The sequence below is a fragment of the Passer domesticus genome, chromosome Z (genome assembly GCF_036417665.1).
Source record: "Passer domesticus isolate bPasDom1 chromosome Z, bPasDom1.hap1, whole genome shotgun sequence".
NCBI lineage: Eukaryota > Metazoa > Chordata > Aves > Passeriformes > Passeridae > Passer > Passer domesticus.
The window spans coordinates 59,724,326-59,748,602 of NC_087512.1; the positions used below are offsets into that span (position 1 = coordinate 59,724,326).

The 24,277-nt window shown below is 37.9% G+C and overlaps 1 long non-coding RNA gene across 1 annotated transcript; it reads left to right on the top strand.

Moving 5' to 3' along the window:
* Positions 1-3,291: 3,291 nt before the first annotated feature.
* On the top strand, positions 3,292-8,165 carry LOC135291009 (uncharacterized). Its single transcript, XR_010353877.1, has 3 exons — positions 3,292-3,827; positions 4,071-4,102; positions 5,183-8,165. It is a non-coding gene; the product is annotated as an uncharacterized LOC135291009 (long non-coding RNA).
* Positions 8,166-24,277: the final 16,112 nt, after the last annotated feature.

Below are 24,277 nucleotides of genomic sequence, written 5' to 3' on the forward strand. Positions count from 1 at the left end.
TCTCTCACATATGTACAAAAGGAAATGAAAAAAGTCTGAAATTATTAAACACTTTTTTTTCTCCACCAGAGAGCGATCTAGGTCTCATTCCACGCAAGACATAGAAAACTTCCAATGAAATTCTATGATTTCATTTCTGTTCAATGAAATTTTAAAAAATGTTTATTTTAAAGATTTTATTCATCAAATATACCTTTTAAATTAAATATTTCATTATTATCTTTAAATCAATTACATTCAATATACTTTTAATGTTCATTTAAACTTGATTTTGTATTCTCCTCTATTATTAGTTATTATTTCTTCATAAGAAAAATATATTGACTTGATATGTACTTGAAGGCTCTATTTTCCCTTAAGAGAGAGTAGAAGGCTGGGGTTAGAACATTTTAAAATTGTTGGTATAGATATTACTTAGCATAACTTATCATCTAGAAGTAGGAGACTTTTATCAAGATGTTAGTTTCCTCACATACTAATTTCCTCTAAAGAGTCACAACCAGATCCGCTCAGGTAAAAGCACTTCACTTTATGCTCTGTGAATTTGTTTCAAGAGTGCAATGAAGATAAAGGCTTTGGTTCCCCTGTAGCTATTTAATATCTATACAGATTTATTTTGCCTATATTTTCTAATTGTACTAATTTTGATCTTCCTTTGCATGCAATCGTATAGTTATGTGCTTTAAATTTACCCTGAAGAACTGGTAGTCCTAACCTTGTAATTATTAATTTCTCGTGTTTTGTCATTACAAACTATCCTTAAATAGGATTGACCTTCTACAAAAAAGCATGTATCTGTATTCATCTAGAAGCAAGGTATTCTCTGGACACTTTCTTCATATGATTCATGTTACTCCTCTTCATATACTTGCATGAATAGAAAAGTGAAAATACCATTAGATATCAATAATAAATAAGAGTCTTATTTTCGAAGTTCTGGCTAAAGGGGTGAGAATCCCTCAGTAGTTGGTGTGGAATTCAATTGGCACATTGTTCTTCCCCAAAGCATTGTCATCACAAGAAGACTGAATTAATGATGTTTTCCAGGTCGAATAGTAGAGAAACTATAAGTAAGCAGCAAGAGCAAATTAAATTTTTAAGCTTCTTGCGTTGCCATCCTTCAAACTCTATATGTTTTGGAAGGTTTTCTTGCAAATTGTTAGAATGGTCCCAGATATTACTGCACTTCTGATGTTCTCCAAGACTGTGTTTTCCACTTAAGAAACAACACACATGCTGTAAGGGCTCTTACAAAACCCTGAAGTTAATCTTCTGTTGTTAGATATACCAATGCTGAGATTTTCTTATGGTAATGTAGGTGAACCCTTGGTATTCCAAACTGGCTTGGACCAAACAACTGCCAACCATTCCTACCCTGTAAAATCTTGAGCTGTAGAAGAGAACAAACAAATAGGTAATATCACTACTGTTGCTCGTGAACACTAGCACCTCACTGTATCTCTACATGAAATCTTCTTCTTTTACCAACACTTAAGGAAGTAATTTTCCTTTTATGAGTGCTTACATCCTGATTTAAAAATACTTCACCAGAGTTACATTATAAAAGCAGTGTTATTTTTGCCAGTGACATTTTACAAAACAAGGAAAGTAGCTTGAAAGTAACTTTGAAAAATGCCTTTGGATCATTTTGCTCCGGAAGAAAAGAATTTATAATGTTTTCCCGCATTAAAATTTGATTTTTTTAATAAAAGTGGGTTCTTTTTTTTCTAAACACTGTGCAACATTTGCAAATCATTGAAATACCTTGATTCAGTATAACAAATACCTTGATTCAGTTATACAGACAAGGAAGTTGCAAATCATATTTATTGGATCTGTAAGTAATATAGACTAAAGTAAACTTACTTTTTATACTAGTTGTGGTTTTATTTTTTGTTTAGCATAAGCAACCTTGTTGGTGCATCTTCAGTGTACACATCAAGCTAAATGCCATAATTGTAGTACTTTTATTTTTACCAATAGAAATAGGTAATAAGATTTCCTCTGTGAACAGAAGAAATATTAATCAAATAAATCAAGATTACAAGTATTTTTCTTTCATCAAAAGACACTTCAAGTACTGTATTAAAAGGATCTTTTTTAAAGAATCGCTCTTAAAATTTCAGAAAGACTAGTGCTTAATTTTCTTTACCTGACTTGTCAGTAAATTCCACAAAATTAAACTGAAAATGTTTCCATGCTAATATGATAGACATAATGTTGTTTGGCAGCTTTATGGGCTATATTTTGATTTTCATTTTGTTTTCTTTGTTTGTTTGGGGGTTTTCTGGTAAAGGAAAAATCTCTAGTCTCATAAATTTTAGATTTTTTAGTAAAATTATTTTCCATTTTATAATGTCAAAATCAGAAAGATAATTACACCAGATTGAGTACAAACCTGTATTTCCTGTGAAATTTGAGAGGTGGTAAACAACATATGTTTTTTCATACATAGCACCTTTGCTTTAAAACTATAATGTGGTTTTAGTGTAATATATCCTGTCACTTATAAAACACAAAGCACTTCTACTCGTGTGTAAAACAATACAACTGAGACAAAGCTATTCTGAGTTCTTAAATCTCTTATGATGTCATCACTGACCACTAGTTTTTCACTAAATGCACTAAAGATCTATATAATTAATACAGTAAAAAAAAAAAAAAAAAAAACCACCACAACTTGAAGTCTGACTAACTTCTCATTTTTAAAATATAATACTTTTCAAGGGACCTTCACATATTGTATGTAGTTGATTTAGTAGTTTGTAGTATTGAGTAACTGGAAAAGGAGTTAATGAGGGTTCAAAATTTTATGCAAATTTAACCATCACAATTAAGTAATAAACTAAGTCATATTTCATCAATCTTTCAGACTATAAAAAAGCCCTCAAATCTAGTCAATACCTCACACCAAAATCATAAACATGACAGATACCTCCTCACACATACATTTGTAACAGGTAATTTCTCAGGTAATATGACTCTTTATAAAAGTGTTTTTTGCTTTTTATAAGCATGCAATTTAGGAATAAAAAATACTGTTTAATTGCATAAGGTTTTGTTCTCAGTGAATAGCAAATATTTGTGCATCATGCTTTAGCAAGTTGGACTAGTAAAGCCAATCATCTGATAATTGCCCATAAATCCTTGAAAAGAACTCTTGCAGGACAATGTCCTTTTGCTACCTTAAAATTGCACCTGAGTGAAATGTCCTTCTTCTCAGCGAATAATACAATGCACTCAGATGCAGTAAAATTTCCTCTGTTCTTTTGTGTTCCCCATCTTCTGATCAAGTCCAGATGGAATGCAACACTGACTACTTACAAATCACCAGTCACTAGATTTCAAGGAAACAGAGAGCTCAATCTCTTGGAAAATTTAGATCTAAATGTGGCCCTCAGAAAAATTAGCTTAACCATCCCATAATGAGCTTTTTCTGTATCTTCACAGAAAGTCTAACCTGTTTACTAACACTGAACTCCACACTGTAGCAGTTCAGCTTCTGGTAGGCCTGCATGTGAAAAGTGGGACATGGCTGCTCACAGGTGTAAGGCCTTGGAACTGGATTAGATTCCAAAATCACAGAATCACAGAATATTCTGAGTTGAAAGGGGTCCATAAAGATCATGGAGTTCAACTCCTGGCCCTGCACAGCACTATCTCCAAGAATCACACCATGTGCCTGAGAGCATTGTATAAACACTTCTTGAACTCTGTCAAGTTTGTTGATGTGACCACTTCCCTGCAGAGCCTGTTCCAGTGACCAGACACCCTCTGGATGAAGAATCTTTTTCTAATATCCATTCTAGACCTCTCCTGACACAACTGTAAGTCATTCCCTCAAGTTCTGCCATAGGTCATCACAGAGAAGAGGTCAGTGTCTTTCCCTCTTCTTCCCCTCACAAAGAAGTTGCAGACTACCATGAGGTCTCCCCTCAGTCTCCTCTTCTCCAGGATGAAAAGACAAAGTGACCTCAGCCACTCTTTATGCACCTTCTCCTCAAGGGCCTTCAATATCCTTATGGCCCTTCTTTGGACCACTCTCTAATATCTTTGTATCTTTCTTACAGTGTGGTGCCCATAACTGCCCCCAGCATTCAAGGTGAGGCTGCCCCAGTGCAGAGTAGAGTGGAACAATCCCCTCCCTTGCCTGGTTGGCAGTGTTGGGCCTGATGCCCCCCAGGACACGCTTGGCCTTCCTGGATACCAGAGCACTGCCGGCGCACGTTCAACTTGCCATTGACCAGGACCCCCAGTCCCTTTCCATGGGGCTGCTTTCCAACTTCTCATTCCCCAGTCTGACCATCCATCCAGAGTTTCCCCATCCCAGGGGGAGAATCTGGCACTTTCCCCTATTTTCATATGGTTGGTCATTGCCCATTCCTGTGATTTGCTGAGGTTTCTCTGCAGGGTGTCCCTGCCTTAAAGGGAGTCAGCAGATGCTCTCATATTTGTATTCTCTGTGAACTTGCTTAGTATCCCTTCCAGTCCTGTGTTCAAATCATTTGTGAAGATGCTGGAGAGCATAGAGCTAAGATGGAGCCCTATGGAACTCCACTGGTGACAGGCTACCAGTCTGATGTCACCCCATTCACTTTAACCCTTTGTGCCCAACCCCTGAGCCAGTTGTTTACCCATCCCATGATGTGTTTATCCAGATGAATGCTGCACATTTTATCCGTAAGGATACTGTGAGAGACAGCACGCAAAGCTTTATTGAATCCAAACACCAACTGGCTTCCTTTGATCAGCTAGGTGGGGTACCTTGTTATAAAAGCAAATTAGATTTGATCAGCAGGATAGCAGTGACTATACAGAAATTTTCCAAGGTGAAAACACATATCTAATGCCATTCTAGGTCTCCTTAGAACTGAATAGCTAATTACAGAGCATTTTCAGAGCATTATTTGCTCTTTAAATAAATATCCATAGAAACTGTGAAATAGAGGAGGTCCTGGTATCTGGTATGCAAGATATGTTAACTTCTAAGACACAAGACACAAGTGGGAAATACAAAGATGTCAGGGGAAAATTTGTAATTTATTCCTCAGTGTTTTCAGGGGAGGGACCAGATATAGCTGCTCAGTGCTGAGTTTGTGGAAATAAAAATACTGTGTCTTCATTTTATATTCCTCTTTTGTCCTTGGAATGCTGATCAGAGTAATATTTTTCCTTTATTTAGGGTGGTTTTGTGCTGAGAATTGAATGAAAACAGAAACTGCAGTCATGGATGAAGAAAGCAAAATGTTGACCTGAGAAACTTCAGATTATCTCTCTCCTCAGGCTTTGGAAAGATGATGGAGCATGGCTGTTTACAGTCCATGCACATAAAGTTACTTGCTTCTTCCAAGCACAAATTATACTCAATCAGCATAGTCACCATCTCCTATTGGCTAAGTGGAAAAAGAATAGACAAACAGAAAATATTTCTCCCTGAGAGAATAATACAACACTCAAGTTGTCCAGGAGGATTCTGCCTCTCTGCCCTTGGAGAGGGCATGATGCAGATGAATGAAGCCATACTGAACTAACCTGTGGTAGTTCTAGATTTAGCGGCAGATTGGATCCTCCTTATGTAACTTTCAACCTGCATTTCTTTAATATTGTAAATCTGTGAAAGTATGCTAACAGTTGCTTTCTTTAATAGAAAAATTTAAAATCCTTGTTACAAAGAAAGGCATAGTCTCTCATATTAAAACTAGACATGTTCTAGCAAGGGCATTTGTGGAAGCATTTTGCTCTCCTCTGTCTGGGATATAGAGTTCTGGTCAATGGCACCATTTCAGCATCTAACCGTTTCTGTTTGGCTACCAATTTTTAGATTTTCATTGCCCTTTTTAATTATTTATCTACATTAGCTGATCCTTAAGGAAGTTTCTCCTGCTTGCTATGTCTCTTTTGGTTTTTATAGCATCAGACTATCCTTGTATAAAATTTCATAGAAAATAACCTTTTTTGGGCAAGTTTGTATCCTGCCAAGAACTGCAAAATGGTCAGTTACACATCATAGCGCCAAGAAAAACTTGTTTTGGAAGATTTTAAACACTTTCTACTTGTGGTCAGATTTTCCATTCTCACTGACTATTCCCCTTCAGGGATTCTCCTATTTAATTTGTTATAAATCAAGAAATAAGTTTCTTTCATTGCCACAATAACTGAACGATTATAAGTCTAGTCTATAGGCTACCTAATCTATGGAGATTTATGAAGAGGTGATGTTCAACAGCTTTGTAGTTACATTTTGTGCATTAACCACTTTATTTAATTATTTCTAAAAATATTTTGAAACCTTCATGTGAATGAACAATGAAGCAAGTTTAAGAAAAACATAAAAACAGCTTTAAAGAACACATCACAGGTTATGAAAGTTGTATGTGTTAATTAAGTAGCTTTTATTGGTGGGTTTCTGCATAGAGTACTGCAGAAAATATATTGCTTTCACATTTTCATGTGAGGATTAACTGTTTAGAGAATATCTGCCTCTTTTACCCAAAAGATCTGTGTCTTTGGTGAGTTGTTGTTTAACTTACCTGGTATTTTGAAAGTCTCCAGATTCAAAATTAATTGTGTCCTGAAAACATCTTTCAGAGATGTCTTTTTAGGTGTTTCTAAGAGAAAATAGAAAACAGCAAGGTGTCATCTTTTTTAATTAAACATGCTTTTTGTATGTATAACTGAGATAAAAATGGAATGCATGCCTACTATTTCTCCTCTTCTTACTAGTATTTTACACTAACCTTGGCATTACAGGAAATAATATTAATACAGATTTTAAAAGCCAACTGAACAGAACAGAATTTCTAATTGGATTTTCATTAAAGAAAGCAAAATAAAATCATATTACAAGATAAGCTAAAAATTACTTCAGCTGATCTTTGAATCCATTGCTGATCCAAGATAAAAAGTGCTAGGGAATGGGGGAGGGCAATGGATTAGTGACTTAAAAGACCCATGCAGAACAGTGTGTGTTGAGCTTTGTGTTGACTGAGCTGGGATTATTATTAAAGCATAGTTTCTGAGCAGGTTTTGTGACAATGGAAGTGAAATTGTCAAGAATTAGTATCAATAGATGAGAGACACTAAGCTAATTTCATAACTGTCTGACAATGAGATATTAGATACAGATGGTGTAAGTAGTTCGAAGTTTGTGTTCTTAGAGATCATATTTGGAACAAATTTGGGTTTTCCGTTCATTTCAACGTAGTTACATTCTTTATTATTTTATTGCTTAACTTTTTTATCATTGTGTGTTTCCTGCTTGTTTAGACTGCTGTTAGTATTGCAATGTTAAAATGTTGCACTGTAAAAAAATTTTTAGTAACTTGTTAGGCATCTTATTTTGTACTATAGTTTGGATCCCTCTCACTGTAGTTTTCAATATTTTTTTTAATTCTACTTTTTTTTATCTTTTTGGCAAACTTCTCATTTTGAATTTTAGGAGACTGGATATTGCCCAAGTAATAAAGTAAGATATTTTAGATACTCTTTTTCACTATTTATTAATATTTCTAAGAGCTGTTGAGGAATATAAAGATGTAACTTTCAGCTTTAATAAACTTGATGTGAAATTTCAGATGCTAAATCTTTTAACAGATTGATAAAAATAAGACATTTTTCATACATTAAAGTATGATTAAGCATTTTCAATTAAAGAAATTACTAGGTATTTTTCAGCTGTTGAGTGAGGTTTATTTAAATACCCTATCTATTTACCACCAAAAGTCATATTCTTGCAAATATGCAGAATTTTTTTCTTTTTAGATTTGTCAAAATGCATACCTAAATTAGATACTTTGATAGAAATCAATTAAATTTTCTTTAGCCTTCAGATTTCTGGGGCTTTGTTTGTTTGTCTGTCTTATTGATTATTTTGTTTATTTTAAAATAGTTTTTTCTTGTTGTGAAGTTTTGGATGTTTTCTTCTATACATTTTACAGCAGAGATTCTGGGTAGGCTATTATTGAAGTGTTTTGACCTGTGAGTCTTTTAAATTTTTGGCTTTAAGCCACTGGAGCCCAGAGGATTTCTACTAGAAAGAGCATACTTCTCTACTCATTGTGAAAATCTCTCAATTTCCTCAGGCGTTCATATGTTTTGTTCAGATTGCTGTTCTCTGTTCAATGAACTTTTCTTGCTTAAATAAACTGAAGTTTTTTCTTATTCAAAAGGCAATTAGATCTTTCCTGCTTCTTCAGCTCTTCTCTATGTATGTTATTCTATGAATGCTATTCTTACCCATCTCATCTTTTACAAGCCTGATGCTCTAAAATTTTGGGAAAATCCATGCTTCTACCTTTTACCTAAACAGCTGTGGGCATTCTTATGAAATTAGTTAAGGCTCTTAAATTCGCACACATGGAGAATTTCTGGCACCTGCACTAGGAAATTTGACACACAGTTTTCGGTAGCACCTTTGATTCCAGGTAAACCCAGACAAAAGTGAGATGCTAAAGAACAGCCTGCACATACTGTCAAAACATTTTCCTCCATTCTGGTATTCAATTTACTGTAGAAAATTACATACGCTTGTTTTCCACCTTAGCACAGTGTTCAAAATATGATGACTAATTCTGCTATATGTAAAAGTTACTATCAGCACTTTCATTGTTGTTCAAGTTTTATTTGAAGTTTTTATATTTGAATTATTCAGGAAAAACTTTACCTTACAACAACCTAAGTTTCTTTGAGAGGCTCATGGGCTTTCTTATTACCTTTTAAAAGTCTCAGTTTAGTGGAAAGTCTGGTCAACAAAACTTAGGACTCATGTTAGAACAGTTTCTACTCTTAAAAACCATCAAATTTAGAAATTAGAATTAATTTAACTGTCTTTTTACTTTGACTTTTATGATAGTCAAAGATGCTCTTAGTAATATAACAAAAATATTGTTATTAATAGAAAAAAATATTAGACAACAATTCAAAACAAAATTCTAAATGTATAAGTGTAAAAAAATGGTGCATTGAAAATTGTCAATAAAATGTTTGATCTGATTGGTGTAATGTTGGGATACAAATTTTATAGAAAAAATTGGAAGTCTTTTCAGAAGGATTTTTATACGTGATGTTGTCAAGTTATACTGAATTGCAACTGAAAGATCAGTAAGAAATTGCACATTAAAAAAAGCAAATTTGTTTTTACAGTTTAAAGCACATTTTATTCAAAATATGTTTTACTACAAGGCATAGAAGAATGACTTTTTAGGAAGGTTAAAAATGATAAACATGTATATAAAAATAATGTACCATTTCCCATCTCTTCCCCATATCTTACAAATCCATAATATTTTAATATCTAATATTTCACAGATTTCATATATATAATTTACATTTACTTTTATTAATATTTGTATCTCACACTGTTTTGGCAAGTAGCCTCTGGACAGAAAGATTATTGAATATGTTTAAAAGTAGGCAAAGGGGCACTTCTAGTAACATTAACTACTCATTTGTTCTTGCAGAACTGATGATCCTTTGCCGCACAGAATAGCTCATGTGTACATGACCCTTAAGTATGAGACATGACTGTTCAAATACATGAAATGCTTTATTTCTGGGAATAGAAAACAGAAATGCAGAAACAAAGAACTAAAAATTACCATTGGCGATGTACCCACAACTACTTTAAGAGGTTTCACTGTCTTAAAATGCATTAACAGACAAATTTGTCCTTGTATTTCCACTTGATATTACAGTGATGGGAATATTTCTTCTATCACAGCTAGTTTTGAAAACAAGTGCTTCTTAAAGCAGCCTTGTTCAGCCAGCCTCTGTATCTAAAAATTGTCCTTTTAAATGTAGCATGATGAACAGGCAAATTCTAAACTTTTCTTGTCCTTCTTGTTGGGATAGCCACTTATTGATCAAACTGCAACTGGATTAACCAGCTGTTGAAACAACACTAACGAATGCAAGACAAACCACATTTCAGCTTTACTGAGCTTCCAGGTGGAGTTTATTACAGCAAATAACCCAGCATGATCCCCTTGACAGCAAATGAAGAAAAGAGCTTAAATTAAGGTGTTTTGTACTGATAGGCTCATTTCCTCCTCAAATGTGAAGGCCTCCTGCTTTTTGCCACAATTCCTTAAACTACAGAACATTTGCTATCCTCAGAGGTCCCCGCTGCTATTTGCTGCTCTGTTTGTATAGCATGTGAAATATTCATGAATTTGCAAGCTGGAGCACCACATATTTTAAATGAAGATTTCATAGTTTGAGCTCCTGGCTTGTGAACTGACAATTGAGAATTTACAGCTATATATTGTTTATTTATAAACAAGCAGACCTGTGGGCATCTTGCTTGTAGTAAATATTCCTTGCCCACCCCATTCGTTGCCCACCATGTTCCATTCAAGCCTAGGGAATCTTGTAGTTTTGCAGTAATGCTTATGTCCTGATAAAGAACAACGCTGACATTCCCATGAAATTCCTCTTAGGAAGACCATTCCCTACGCAATACAGCTAGGAAAAGTAATGGGCTGGCTGGAGTGTCCTCCCATTACCTCTAGCAGTCTCTGCCAAAGCAAACCATCCTATGATTCTCTGATAAGTTCTGTTTCTGCTTATAGTATATATATATATAAAGACTACTAATGTCACAGTAGGATCACATAAACCTTATAAATTTGCTCTTTGAAGTGCTTGTCCATGTTTAAACTATGTTGAAATATGATCTATTGATGAAATGGCTGCAGCAACAACTGGGGTAAGTCTGGGCATGATTGTTAGACTGAGCAGTGCAGGGAGGTTTCCAAGTTCAGGGACACCCAAGCAGCAGACCAGAGCCCTGTCAGGATCTAGTATCTCTTATGAGACAGCCAGGCATGGAGGTGGCATTGCCAGGATCATCCAAGAGAGATTTGAATTATTTTAGGGTATTGCCAAAGCACAGCAAACAGGGTGGGCAAACAGGATGTGGCACATCAAAAGGATGTGGCATGACAGTTCAAGGGCATGCAGCAGTTGTGCTGCCGGTAGCCCCACACCTTTGCTAAGTGCTGAGTGTTTTAGGTCTCTGCCATAAGAGTGGGCATCTGACTTAGAGCAAAAAACAGTGTGTCTGATGAGACAGCCCCTGAGAATTCTGTTTCCATCCACCTGTTTGATTGACTACCTCTCTGAAGTGCCTGTAAATAAATGCACACAACATCTGCAATAAACAAGGACTACAAATCTGTGTGTGCCCACAGGTTCATGATCTCCTTATCTTTACTAAGAGATAGTGGGATAGCTCACATGACTGGAATATTGTCAGGTTGGCTATGTACATTTCAGAAAGATCAGAGATGCAAGGTGATGGAGTTCCTCTTTGCATGAGAGACCAACTAGAATACATTGAGCTCTACCCAGGGACAAATGAATGATCTGAGAGTTTATGGGTAAGAACCAAAGCACAGTTCTAAGGGACAGTGTCTGTTGTAGGGAAGGGATCAGAGGGAGGCATCTATGAGCAGATGACAATAACCTCATGGTCACAGACCCTGTTCTCCTGGGGAGCTTCAACCACCCTGATATTTGCTGGAGGGACAACACAACTTGGAACACATAGTACCAGAAGTTACTGCAGATCATTGAAGTAATTTTTGATGCAAATGGTGGAGGAGCCAACAAGGAAAGGAGTGTTGCTGAACCTTGTACTAACAAACCAGAAGGGAGTGGTTGAAGATATGAAGGCTGGGAGCAGCCTTGGCTGTAGTGACCATGACATGGTGAAATTCAGGTGCCTGAATGGAGAAAGGAAAGCAATAAGGACTACAGACTCCAAACTTCCAGAGAACTAATCGACCTCTTCAAAGACCTACTTAAAGGAATACTAAGGGGTGGGGTTCTAGAAGAGCTGGGCATCAAAGAGAGGTCGTCAATGCTTTAGCAACAATTCCTCCAAGCTCAAGATCCGTGTATCATCAGGATCAAAAAATCAGGCAAAGGTGGTAAGACACCCACATGGACCAGCACAAAGCTCCTAGTAAATCTCAAATATGAGAAATAAACTTACAGATGTGGAAAAAAGAATAGGCCATGAGGAATGGGTATGCAGGGATATGACAAGGAATGCTAAGGTCCACTTGAAATTGAGTCTGGCAAAGGACATCAAGGACAATAAGAATGGTTTCTACAAGTATATCAGCAGCAAAAGGGAGTTATGGAATCATGGGGCCTTTGCTGAATCAGTAGGGGGTCCTGGTCATGGGAGACACAGAGTAGGTAAAATAACCAGATGCCTTCTTTGCCTCAGGCTTCACTGCTGAGGATGGCTCCCAAGAGTCCTAGACCTTGCAGGTAAGAGAAGGCCAGAGAAAGGAAGGGAGCCTTCCCCTTGTTGTTGAGGGATGGGTTAGAGATGGACTAGATAGACTTACCACTCCTAAATCTGTGGGGCCTTGATGGGACACATCAACATGTGCTGAGTGAGCAGATGTTGTTGCTAAGCCAATCTCCATCATCTTTGCAAAATCATGGAGAATGGGAGGGGTCTTGATAACTGGAGGAAGGCCACTGGTACTCCCATCTTCAAAAAGGACAAGGAGAACATCTGGAAAACTACTGGCCAATCACCTTCATCCCTGGAAAAGTGATGAAACATCATTCTGGAGGTCATCATACGCACATAGAAGAAAAGAAGGTCAGGAGCTGTCACCATGGATTCACCAAGAGAAATTATGCATAACTAATCTGATAGCCTTCTTTGATACTACAGGTGATGAGGGGAGAGGTGTTGATGTTTTCTACCTCACCTTCAGCAAGGTTTTTAACACTCTCTCCCATAACATGTTCATAGGTATGCTTAAGAAATATGGGTTAGATGAATGTATGGTGGCATAGATCAAGAGCTGGCTAAAGGGCAGAACTCAGAGGATTGGGATCCATGAAGTAGGATAGGTTGGAGGCCTATACAATGCAACATTCTGGAGGGATCAGTATTGTGTTCAATCTTGTTCAACTTGTTTATCTACAGTCTGGAAAAAGGGATAGAATGCACCCTTAGCAAGTTTGGTGGTGATTAGAAATTAGGGGGACTCACCAATGGCACCCAAAGGCTGTACTGCCAGTCAGTGGGACCTTGATTGGCTGGAGAGCTGGGCAGAGAGAAAGCTACTGAGGTTCAGCAAGGGAAAGTGTAAGGTACTGCATCTGGGGAGGAATAACCCCAAGTACCAGTACAGGTTGTGGGCTGACCTACTCGAGAGCAGCTCTGCTGAGAAAGACCTGTGAGTTTAGGTGAAGGGCGGGCTGATTATAATCCAGCAGTGCCCTTGCAGCCAGGGTGGCCAATATTATCATGGGGTGCATTGAGAAGAGCATGGCCAGCAGAGCAAGGGAGGTGATCCTGCCTTCTACTTGCCCTCGATGAGGCCACATCTGGAGTCCTGAGTCCAGCTGTGGGCTACTCAGTATGAAAAAGAAAAGAAACTCCTGAAGAAGGGTGAGGGATTGCGTCCAGCAGAGGCCACAAAGCTGATTAAAGGATTGGAACATCTCTCTAATGAGGAGAGACTGCAAGGCCTATTTAGTCTAGGGAAGACTAAGAGTGGTTCTCATTAATGCATAAAAATATCTCCATGTGGGTATCAAGAGGATGGTGCCAGGCTCTTCTCAGTGGTGCAAAGGACAGGACAAGGAGCAATGGCCATAAAGCAAAACAGAAGGAGTTTCACCTCAACATGACAAACAAGTTTTCACTGAGGGTGGCAGAGCACTGGAACGGGCTGCCCTGGGAGCTCATGGAACTTTCTTCTCTCAAAACATTCAAAACCCACCTGTATGTGTTCCCATTTCAGATCTTCTAAGTCACTCTCCCTGGGCATGGAAGTTAGACTAGATAATTTCCAGAGGTACCTTCCAAACATAACAACTATGTGATTCTATGAACTAATGCAATGCTGAAGTCCTGAAAGTAAATCTTAGCTACACTAAGAACAGAAAATCTCAGTACAGACTCATGCCTGTAGAATTGTCTTGGCTGAGGGAAAATTTGGGAGATAACTTCTAAAGGGGCTTTTCTACAAAAGCATATTCAATTGGCGCTTTTTTTTTTAATGGGTTCGGGAGAAAATATTTCTTTGGAGAAAAAAGTGGAAAGAAACTTGTTTATTAAACAATAGAACTCAAACAATATTAAACAATAAAATTTTTGCTGCTCTAAAAAGAGATTACAAACTCAGAATAGTCCCTTCCCCGGGCTGCAGCTCGGCTCACTCAGTCTCTGATCAGTCTCTCCTGGTGCTGGAAATGCCACGGCCCAGTGGGCCACAGGTGGGGCTGCCGGTGCTCTTCTGGTATTCCGTCCAGAGCAGGTTTGACCAGGTCTAAGAAAAAGAAAAACTACAGTCTAAGGACCTTCTTTGCTTCAGCTAGCTAAAACTAACTAAAATTAAAAAAAAAAAAAAAAAAAAAAAAAAAAAAAAAAAGAGCTCTGTTTTGCTGTCTGTCTATCTACAGACAACACAGTCCAGGAGCAGGAATGTGGAGGAGTGAGTGCAGTCTGAAAACAAGCTGCACGTTTTTTTCTTCCTTTGTTTACTCTCTGGAAGAGAGTCTTAAAGGTGTAAAACTTATTATTCAGTACAAACAGGACAAGACGACTGGGGATAAAAGCATCATATAGTCAACCTAGGACATTTTACTCTTTATTCTCATACCATCAGCTTATTACTAAAACTAGTATATATTCTAACTTTACAAACACATACATTATGCATCTAAGATACAGCTATACACAGATATTGGTAGTAACATTCAGCAAACAGTGATATTTACACATAGCTTTTATCCAATAACCAGATCTTTCTGGGGTACACATTGTGTTTTTTTAAATTTTTTTGCATTATTTACTATGTGCAACTTGCTTTTTGAGCAAAAACAGCTCTGTGAATGGGTTTGTTTGTACTCGAGGCAGGATTGATTTAAACTGTCTTTTCTAACAAATTCTTGACATGTATTACTGGGACTTTGTCTCTATTCTGTGCAAAGGCTCAGACTGGGAAGGGCCCACTCATTTAGTAGAGCTTTGGGTTAGTTAACCTGGTGGCTTTTGCTAGATGCTGATCTTAATTTTTGAAAGATCTTCTGCTTAAGGCTTTTAAGGTGGTTTTTAGCAGTCTATTGTATCTTTCTACTTTGCCTGCTGCTGGTGCATGATAGGGGATATGGTACACTCACTTGATGCTATGTTCCCTAGCCCAGGTGTTGATAAGACTGTTCTTGAAATGAGTTCTGTTGTCTGACTTAATTTTCTCAGGGGTACTATGTTTCTACAGGACTTGCTTTTCAAGGCCTAGAATGGTGTTACAGGCTGTAGCATGAGGCACAGGGTAGGTTTTTAACTATCTTGTGGTGGCTTTTACTATTGTGAACACGTAGCACTTTGGTGTGTTTGGGACAGTGTAATGTAGTCAATCTGCTAGGCTTCTTCATACTTGTACTTTGACTACTGCTTATTATACTATAGGGGCTTCACTTTTTTGGCTTGTTTGATGCCAGAACATGTCTCACAGTTGTGGATAACTTGTGAAATATTGTTTATGGTTAAATCTACTTTTCGGGCTTGTGCTCACTTATAGGTGTCATTTCCACCTTGATGACTTGAGGCATCATGGGCCTATCGAACTAGGAATAACTCTTCCTTGTGCTCCTAATCTAGGTTTATCTTTGACACCCTTATCTTTGAAGCCTGGTTTACTTGCTTATTGTTTTGGTGCTCTTCATTAGCTCTGCTCTTGGGGATATGGGTATTTACATGATGGACTTTTACAGGTAGCCTTTTTATTCTGGTAGTAATGTCTTTTTACTCATCAGCAGCTTAAATTGGTTTTTTTTCTATGCTGCTAGTTAGCTTTTTTTACTTCTCTAGCTATCTCCACAGTGGGTTGTTTTTTATCTACAGTGTAGAGGTAGAGCTTTGGTTATTTTTTTTTTTTTCAGCAATGTCTAAGGCAGTTGAACAGCTTTGAGCTTAGTAAGTTGGCCTGATCTACTTTTTCTTTTAGTGGCCTCTGCAACTTATTGTGTGGGACTCCATACAGCTGCTTTCTGCTTTTGATTTATTCTTGCTATGCGAAGGAACTGTTAGTAAAAAGAGTGTATTGTGTTTCTTCTGCTGGCAGTTGGTTATATGGTGGAGCTTCTTCAACACTGTCACTTGTTTTTCTTTATCAGTGAGACTAAAGTTTTTACTTTCTGGCTAGTTTGTAGTTATTTCCAGAATTTCAGGGGGATTCAGTTTTCCAATATGGGCATGCTGTGTTATGAGAGTAATGTATTTACTCTGTGTAGCACTGGTGGCATGGTGGGTAGAGGGAACTTTTGCTTTGAACATCCACTGGTAGTCAGGGTGCCAGGAGGAGTTGTGTTTCAGTGTTTATTACTTCTGAGGCAGCTTGGACTCTTTTATAGGCTGCTAATTTTTTTTTTTTTTTTTTCTGTTGGAGTATAGTTGGCCTCAGACCTTCTGTAGCTTTGACTTCAAAATCTTAGTGGTTGGCTTCGAGTCTCCCCAGGCACTTTCTGCCACAGGTTCTAGGACAAACCATGGTTTCCGGTTGCAGAGCAGAGCACAATCTTCACATCTGGTCCTGTCCTGACTGGGCTAAGGGCTACTGCATGAGTGATCTCTTGCTTAACTTGGATAAAGTCTTGTTGCTGTTCGGGGCCCCAGTGGAAAGTGTTTTTCTTACGGGTGATTAGATAGAGAGGGCTCACAATTTGTCTGTACTCAGGAATATGCTTTCCTATGGAAAGCTTGTGGGTCTTTTTGTTAGATGGAGAAGACATTGATGTGATTTTGTTGATGACATCCATGGGAATTTGACACCGTTTATCTTGTTACTTCACTCTTAGAAATTGGATCTTTTGAGCAGGTTTCTTGGCTTTGTTTTTTTTTTTTTTTTTTGATGGCGAAGCTGGCTTTCAGGAGAATCTGGATGATTTTTTTTCTTTATTTAAATACTTTTGCTGCTGTCTTCCCCTACAATGATGTCATCAATATATTGCAGATGTTTAGGAGCGTCACTCTTTTTTAGTGTACTCTGGATCAGTCTATGGCAGATGGCAGGACTGTGCTTCCACCCTTAGAGCAGCCAGTTCTAAGAGTACTGCATGCTTCTTTAGGTGAAGGCAAACTGAGGCCTGCATTCTTCTGCCAGAGGAATAGAGAAAAATGCATTGGCAATGTTAATAGTGGCATACTACTTTGCTGCTTTGGACTTTAGCTCGTACTGGAGTTCCAGCATGTCTGGCACAGCAGTGCTCAGTGATGGAGTCACTTCATTTGATGCATGGTAGTTTACAGTCAATCTCCATTCTCTTTCAGATTTACGCACAGGCCAGATGAGGCCGTTAAAAGGTGAGTGAGTCTTGCTGACCACTCATTGGTTCTCTAGCTCATGGATTATTTTGTGGATGGGACTCAGGGCATCTTGATTCGTTCTGTATTGTCGGCAGTGCACTGTCGAGGTGGCAATCGGCACTCGTTCTTTCACCTTCAGGAGTCCTACTGCAGATGGGTTTTCTCATAGTCCAGGCAAGGCATTCAATTGCTTGATGATTTTTGTCTTTACAGCAGCTATTCTGAATGCCCATCTGAGTTTTTTTGGGTCTTTGAAATACTCCCTTCAGAGATAATCTATGCTTAAAATGCATGGAGCTTCTGGGCTAGTCACAATAGGGTGTTTCTTCTACTCATTTTTAGTCAGGCTCAACTCAGCTTCTACTAAAGTAAAATTTTGTGATCTTCCTGTCACATCAGTGATAGAAACAGATCCTGCCCCCACATGTCTTGATGGGATTAATGTGCACTGCGCACCAGTATTAACTAAAGCTTTACATTCTTGTGGTTCAGATGTGCCAGGCTAATGAATTCACACAGTCTAAAAACCACGATTTTCCCTAGCCTCTACCTGGATAGAGGCAGGGCCCCTCTAAGCCTGGTTATCTTTGTTTTCCTGGGCATATATCTTGGAGGTTCCTTCAAGGGGATCGAAAATATTGTTATTATCATATATATGGCAGTTTGGTTATGGGCTGCTGGAGCTGCTTCTTTTTTGGAACTTCCTCTCTGAGTCTTCAGTTCACGAACACATTGGGCTAGAGTAGCAGTTGGCGTTTTATCTTATCTCCTCATGTTTTCTCTGCAATTGCGCAGGAAGAACCACAGCTCAGCTTGTGGGATGTACTTTCTCTCTCTATTTGGGGAACATCTGCATTGGGTACTGGAACTTTTGATCTGTACTGCTGAGATTTGGAGAAAACCTTTAATCTCATCCCTGAGTTTCTTGTGAATCTCTTCTATCTTCTCTTTTAATTTCTTCAGATGTGTTTCTACTGCTGTGATTCTGGCATGTGTTGGGCCATGTATAGCATTTGCATATGCTTGGAGCTTCTTTGTTATATCAAGCACAGTCTCCTCACCGTCATTTTGCTTCATTATGGCTAAAGCAGAAGCATATTTGTGTGGCTTAAGTCGTACAAGTTTTCCTTACATCACGGATGTACATGGTACTAAGTCTGGATTTACAGTGTTTACATCATCTGAGAAGACAATCTCTGCTACTGCTATTTCCTTCAAGCACTGAATTTTTTGTTGTATGGACTTCCACTGAGTTTGCTGCATATAGAGATTGCCTGCACACAGGTATTTTTGTGCTACACTTTCTAGGATCGGTGCCCAGAGGCTGTGAGGGTTAGCCCTTCTCATCATTTTTTTGGTCAATGACTTTTTTGGTCCCTGTCACATGACAAGATCATGTGACAGGGATCCCAAATGCTTCATTTCACACCATCTAAAACTGTAGCCTCGCCTGCAGCATTTCAGAGACAGACTAACCAACTAATTATACATTCATCAGGTCTTCAAGTGTAATCTTTTCTTAGGCCACGAAATTCCTTCAGGGAATAGGACTCCATAGCGTTTTTTGATGTTGTGTCAGTTGCTTTAATTGTGGCTTTTGTATCAGTAATTGGTGTTGAGGGTCCTTCCCCTGGATCATCATCATTGGTCACTGGCTGATTGGTTTTGCTTGTGTGCTTCTTTCCTGCTGCAACTGCCAGTGGCTTAGGGTTACTGTCTGGTTTAGCTACAGCCTGAGTAGCTGGGGTAGCTGCTGATTTATCTCCCTGTCCCCCTTTCCTCTGTCTGCTGCCCTACAGTGTCTAGCAGTCATAGGTCAGGGCCTAGCTTATTGCAATGAGGTTTTTTTCTTTAGAGTTATCATGGCACTTTCAGGTATTTCTCCACCTCAGCTGGGCTCTGAATTTGTCCACGTGGAAAATCCCAGGCTACAGGGTCAGAGAATTCCTTTAGGGTTTTGCTTATATTTTCCTAGTCTCTGCACCACTCAGGATTCTCCACACTTGGGTCTACTTCTGGGTCAGGGCTCTCACCAGCTCTTCTGGAACTCTCAGCCCTCATTCTAGAGAAGTTGCAGACCATATAGAAGAAGCTTACCAGATTAAATACAAGAAAGATGGTCTCTTTAACAATCAGGGGAAACTGAACATTCTCAAAAAGTGATATGACAGATTCAAAGGAGAAGAAGGAAAAGAAAGGCTGGAAAGCCTCATTCCCTGCTCCTCTTCTAACTAACTTGATGCAATTACTAATACATTTCTAAAACATACTGCTAGAACTGGGACACAGGGTAGGACGAAGAAACCATAAACCATACATATCATAAACAGACACCAGTATTTTCATAAATGTCTTAAAAATCATTATTACCAAGGCTAGCACAATAGCTGTTTTAATCCATGCTCCTTTACTGCAAAAACCACGTGATACTGACAATAGTCTTAGTAATCAGAAAGGTATTGAAACCTCAAAAAGGTCTGGAGACCAGAGCCACATAAAGGCCTCTACCCCAAGAGACATTACAAATTCAACAACATGGCTACTGGCTGCTTTAACCTACTACACAGCAAGCACAACCAACTTGTAATCAATAAAGGGTTTTTTCCATTTTCTCGAGCCACGCATTGGGCGCCACTAACCATAGTTGTCTTGGTTTAGGGCAAATCTGGGAGATAACCCCCAAAGTGGCTCCTCTACAAAAGCAGATTCAATCAGCCCCTCTCCCCAACCGGTTCAGGAGAAAATAATTCCTTGGAGAAAAAAGTGGATAGAAACTTGTTTATTAAACAATAGAACTCAAACACTATTAAACAATAAAACTTTTTGCTGCTCTAAAAAGAGATTACAAACAAAGAATTGTCTCTTCCCCGGGCTGCAGCTTGGCTCACTCAGTCTCTGATCAGTCTCTCCTGGTGCTGGAAATGCCACGGCCCAGGCCCGGCCCAGTGGGCCACAGGTGGGGCTGCCGGTGCTCTTCTAGTATTCAGTCCAGAGCAGGTTTGACCAGGTCTAAGAAAAAGAAAAACTACAGTCTAAGGACCTTCTTTGCTTCAGCTAGCTAAAACTAACTAAAATTTAAAAAAAAAAAAAAAAAAAAAAAAAAAAAAAAAAAAAAAAAAAAAAAAAGAGCTCTGTTTTGCTGTCTGTCTATCTACAGACAACACAGTCCAGGAGCAGGAATGTGGAGGAGTTAGTGCAGTCTGAAAACAAGCTGCACGTTTTTTTCTTCCTTTGTTTACTCTCTGGAAGAGAGTCTTAAAGGTGTAAAACTTATCATTCAGTATAAACAGGACAAGACGACTGGGGATAAAAGCATCATATAGTCAACCCAGGACACGAATACATAGAACACATTAATTTGCAGTTATTAAAGTGCATTTTATAATATAATTCATGCTTTAAAAGGTACATATTTTTCAAAAGTAAAGCTTTTCTCCTGCAAATTCTATCTCTTTTATGGCTTAATAGCTTTGTGAAAAGATGAGTAGATATACAGTGTATTACATATTTTATGAGGGCTTTTTCTTAACTTTTTGTATGCTCAACAAAGTTCTTTAACTTCTATAGGTGTCACCTTTATAGATGTCTGCAGTAGCTGCTTAAAGATTATCAGGTGACCTGCTTGCAGTTTTATCATTAGAGCACTGCCTTAACTAGAAGTTCTGGTTGATCATGTAGTGTTTGTGTCATGAACTTGAGCATGTCCTGAAAGTATCATAGCACATATATATATTCTCTCTAACACATCTTTGCTGTGGCTATTCAATAAAAGTATATCTGTTTTGATTTTACTGCAAAATCCCCTTGTTGTGTCAGTTTTTGCACTCTGAGATCAATGAAAAAGAACCTTCACGAATCACGTCCTTAGGACGGATCGTGTCAACTCCATGCAGTTGTGATCAGTTTTGCACATAATGATGGCGGCCATGGTCACATATTCACATATTCTTTCTCTGTTGTGGGTGCATTAACATACATTAATAAACACAAGCTCAGATGTCCCCTGTGAGACATGTTTTCAAGAATTTTTTTTCCTTTGGCAACACCTCAAGTCTCTCACTACTTTTTTCAAAAGTCAGTTTAGTCAATCACTCATACTTCATACTATATTATATTATCTTGATATTTTCTAGTTATTCTTTTCTCTCATCACTTATTTCTGCAGCACTATATTCTAGAAATTTGCTTTTATTACTCATGTGTGGTTCACTTCTGTGGCCTCTCCCATGCATTTGTTTTCTCAACTCTCTCTCTCTGCTTTGGACATTTGTTTCTCCAGTTTACCAAAATTTACTATAGCACTTAAAACATGACACATCGTTGTGAGAGTACTTTTTGAAAATATTTTTATTTTAATGAAAATATGAAAATATTTGAAAATATTTTTATTTCAATAACTAATGTAAGTTTGTTTTTTTCAAAGAACTAGTCATGGTTTAGGAATGGTATTCTGCAGTTTAGTGCTCCCATTGAAAATGTATGGCTCACTCACTTTCCCCTTACTCTTCCTCTGGGCTGAAGACAAGAATTGCAGACACAAAAAATGATGGGTTGCAATGAGAACAATTTACTGGAAGCAGCAATGAGATAAGAAAACTAGTTGCAATAGCAACAATATTTATAGCAAAAGTACAAGAGAGAAGGAAACTGCTCACATGCAAAATGCTCACTGTGGAGCACAACATGACTGTGACAAGTTTCCCTCAACCCAGAAGCAATACCTTCTCCTACTCCTGGAAAATGACATAATGTATAGAATAACCTCCAGGTTGTAGTCATGCCCTCTTCTGGGTATTGCAAAAATTAACCCTGTTCTGACTGGAACCAGGACAGAACACAACCGAATTCTCCATCTTGTTTTTATAGCAACACCTCCTACATTTGAAGTTAGCTAAGCCCATTGTCTCTTGCAGCATCTTTAAAAAAAGGATTTCCTACATTTAATTTCATTAGAAAAATTCAATGAATTTTTCTGGTGGAATGTTTTTTTCTTAATTACCCGCATAGCTATTAGATGCTCTGATTTCTCAAAACTTGACTGTAGGATTCATAATCTTATAACACAGCTAGGGAAATATCAGCAGAATGCATGTATGATATATTACTCAAAGAGCCTTTCCCGAATTTGAGCTGGCTGCTTGATATGCTAAGTTAGAAAAAGAAACCTCTCTGTGCTCCACCCCAATCTTAGCATATCATTGGTGGATTTCATGGGAAGAGATGCTAATGCTGTACAAGTAAAGGACAAATTGGAACTTTTCTAAGGGTACTTTGTTCCTCCTAAGTGAAATCTACTGGCAGTATTCTTACATTGTTCTTCTGATTGTAATAGGGAACAAGTTTAATTTAACTTAGCAGTGACATCCTTTTATTATACATTTGTATTTCGAAATGCAAGTTGAGCACATTAAAAGCATGTTTTAAAATTGCACCAATTTCATGTTTACATATTAAATGAGAACATTGTTATTGAACAAGTAATTGTTATATCTGTATATTTAATTTGAAGTATTTGCAACATATGGTTTAGGGTGTACTGAAAGGGTTCAGAAGAAACTTCCTCTGCAACAGATTCTCCAGGGCTACCCACACCATGGGTGGAGTGGGAGCTTCAGAGGAAATTTATTAGAAAAGCTCTGCTGTTGAGCCATGAGGTGCAGAGAGGACTCCCTTGTTTCCTAAACTTTGTCTCAGAGAGGAGGCTAGGTGCAACTGGATCCAATCTTGACCCCAAAGCAGCTGGGTTTAAGTAACTTCATCCCACAGGATTAAAGATGCAAATCTGATATATTTCTATAACATGAATTATGTATATGTCTAATGATCAGACAAAAGTTCTTAATCAGAACTATTTACTACACTGTATAAAAGCTAAAACTACTAGTAGTATAGGATAGGATATAAAAGTGCACTCTTTGAAAGCAATTCTAATAAAGCTAGCAAAAAGAAATCATTTTTGTCAATTTATTATTAATATAACTGTTAAGTAGAGATTGATGTAACTCACCCACACAAACACTTATGGACAGATCTCTTTCTCTTAACCTCAAGGATGACATAACCTTGGAGGGTCTTCCCTTACCCATTGGGAAAAACTTCATATGCATATTTCAGGAGGAAATATTTTAGAAGAACTAACCATATGAAATGGACTGGACTTTCATAGCTTAAAGTGATAAGACTGCCAGTCATGTTTCCCAGTCAATTTAGCAGCTTATATGCCAAATCTTTGCCTCACTATGCAGATGTGAATTTACGGTTAGTTGTCAGAATGGATGTAGCGCAGTTCAACAGCGAAGCAGCACATGGATCCCCCTCTCAATCCAACACTGAAAGATTTGCAAATAGGACATTTTTGGAGTTGCTGGAGCACATCCCTATGCAGAGCATCCAGGGCAAAGCATCCTGATACAATCCACCACAAGCTTTTATATTGGAAGATTCTCTGCCCACTACAAGCACTAGAAAACTGCAATATATTATCTGGGGCAATGCCTAGGTTTGTGTAAACTTTTTTTTTCTCCTAGGTCTCTGAGATTTTTTTTCAAATAAGTGCAGGTGGCCTAGACATTTATTATAGAGCAATACAGATTGACACTCCATAAAGCTTATTCACTCAATGGGGCTAAATACAAATACACAAGAGATGAGTGATACTGAGTTAGAAAAAATCTCTGAAGGACCAAAAGACCAAAATAAATGCATTTTAAAGTCCCTGGCATCTGGTACTTATGATAAAATAGAGATATTAAAAATTTGTTAAAAGCTGCTTGTTTCAAACATTTCATTCAAACAATTATATGTTACAATCTATCAGTATCACTAACATAATACAGCCTAGAAATTTCACTGGAATGTTCAATTTGGCAAACAAATTGAACATTCCAGTGTTCATTAGAACATTCCAGTGTTCCAGGTTTCCTTAGATTGCAC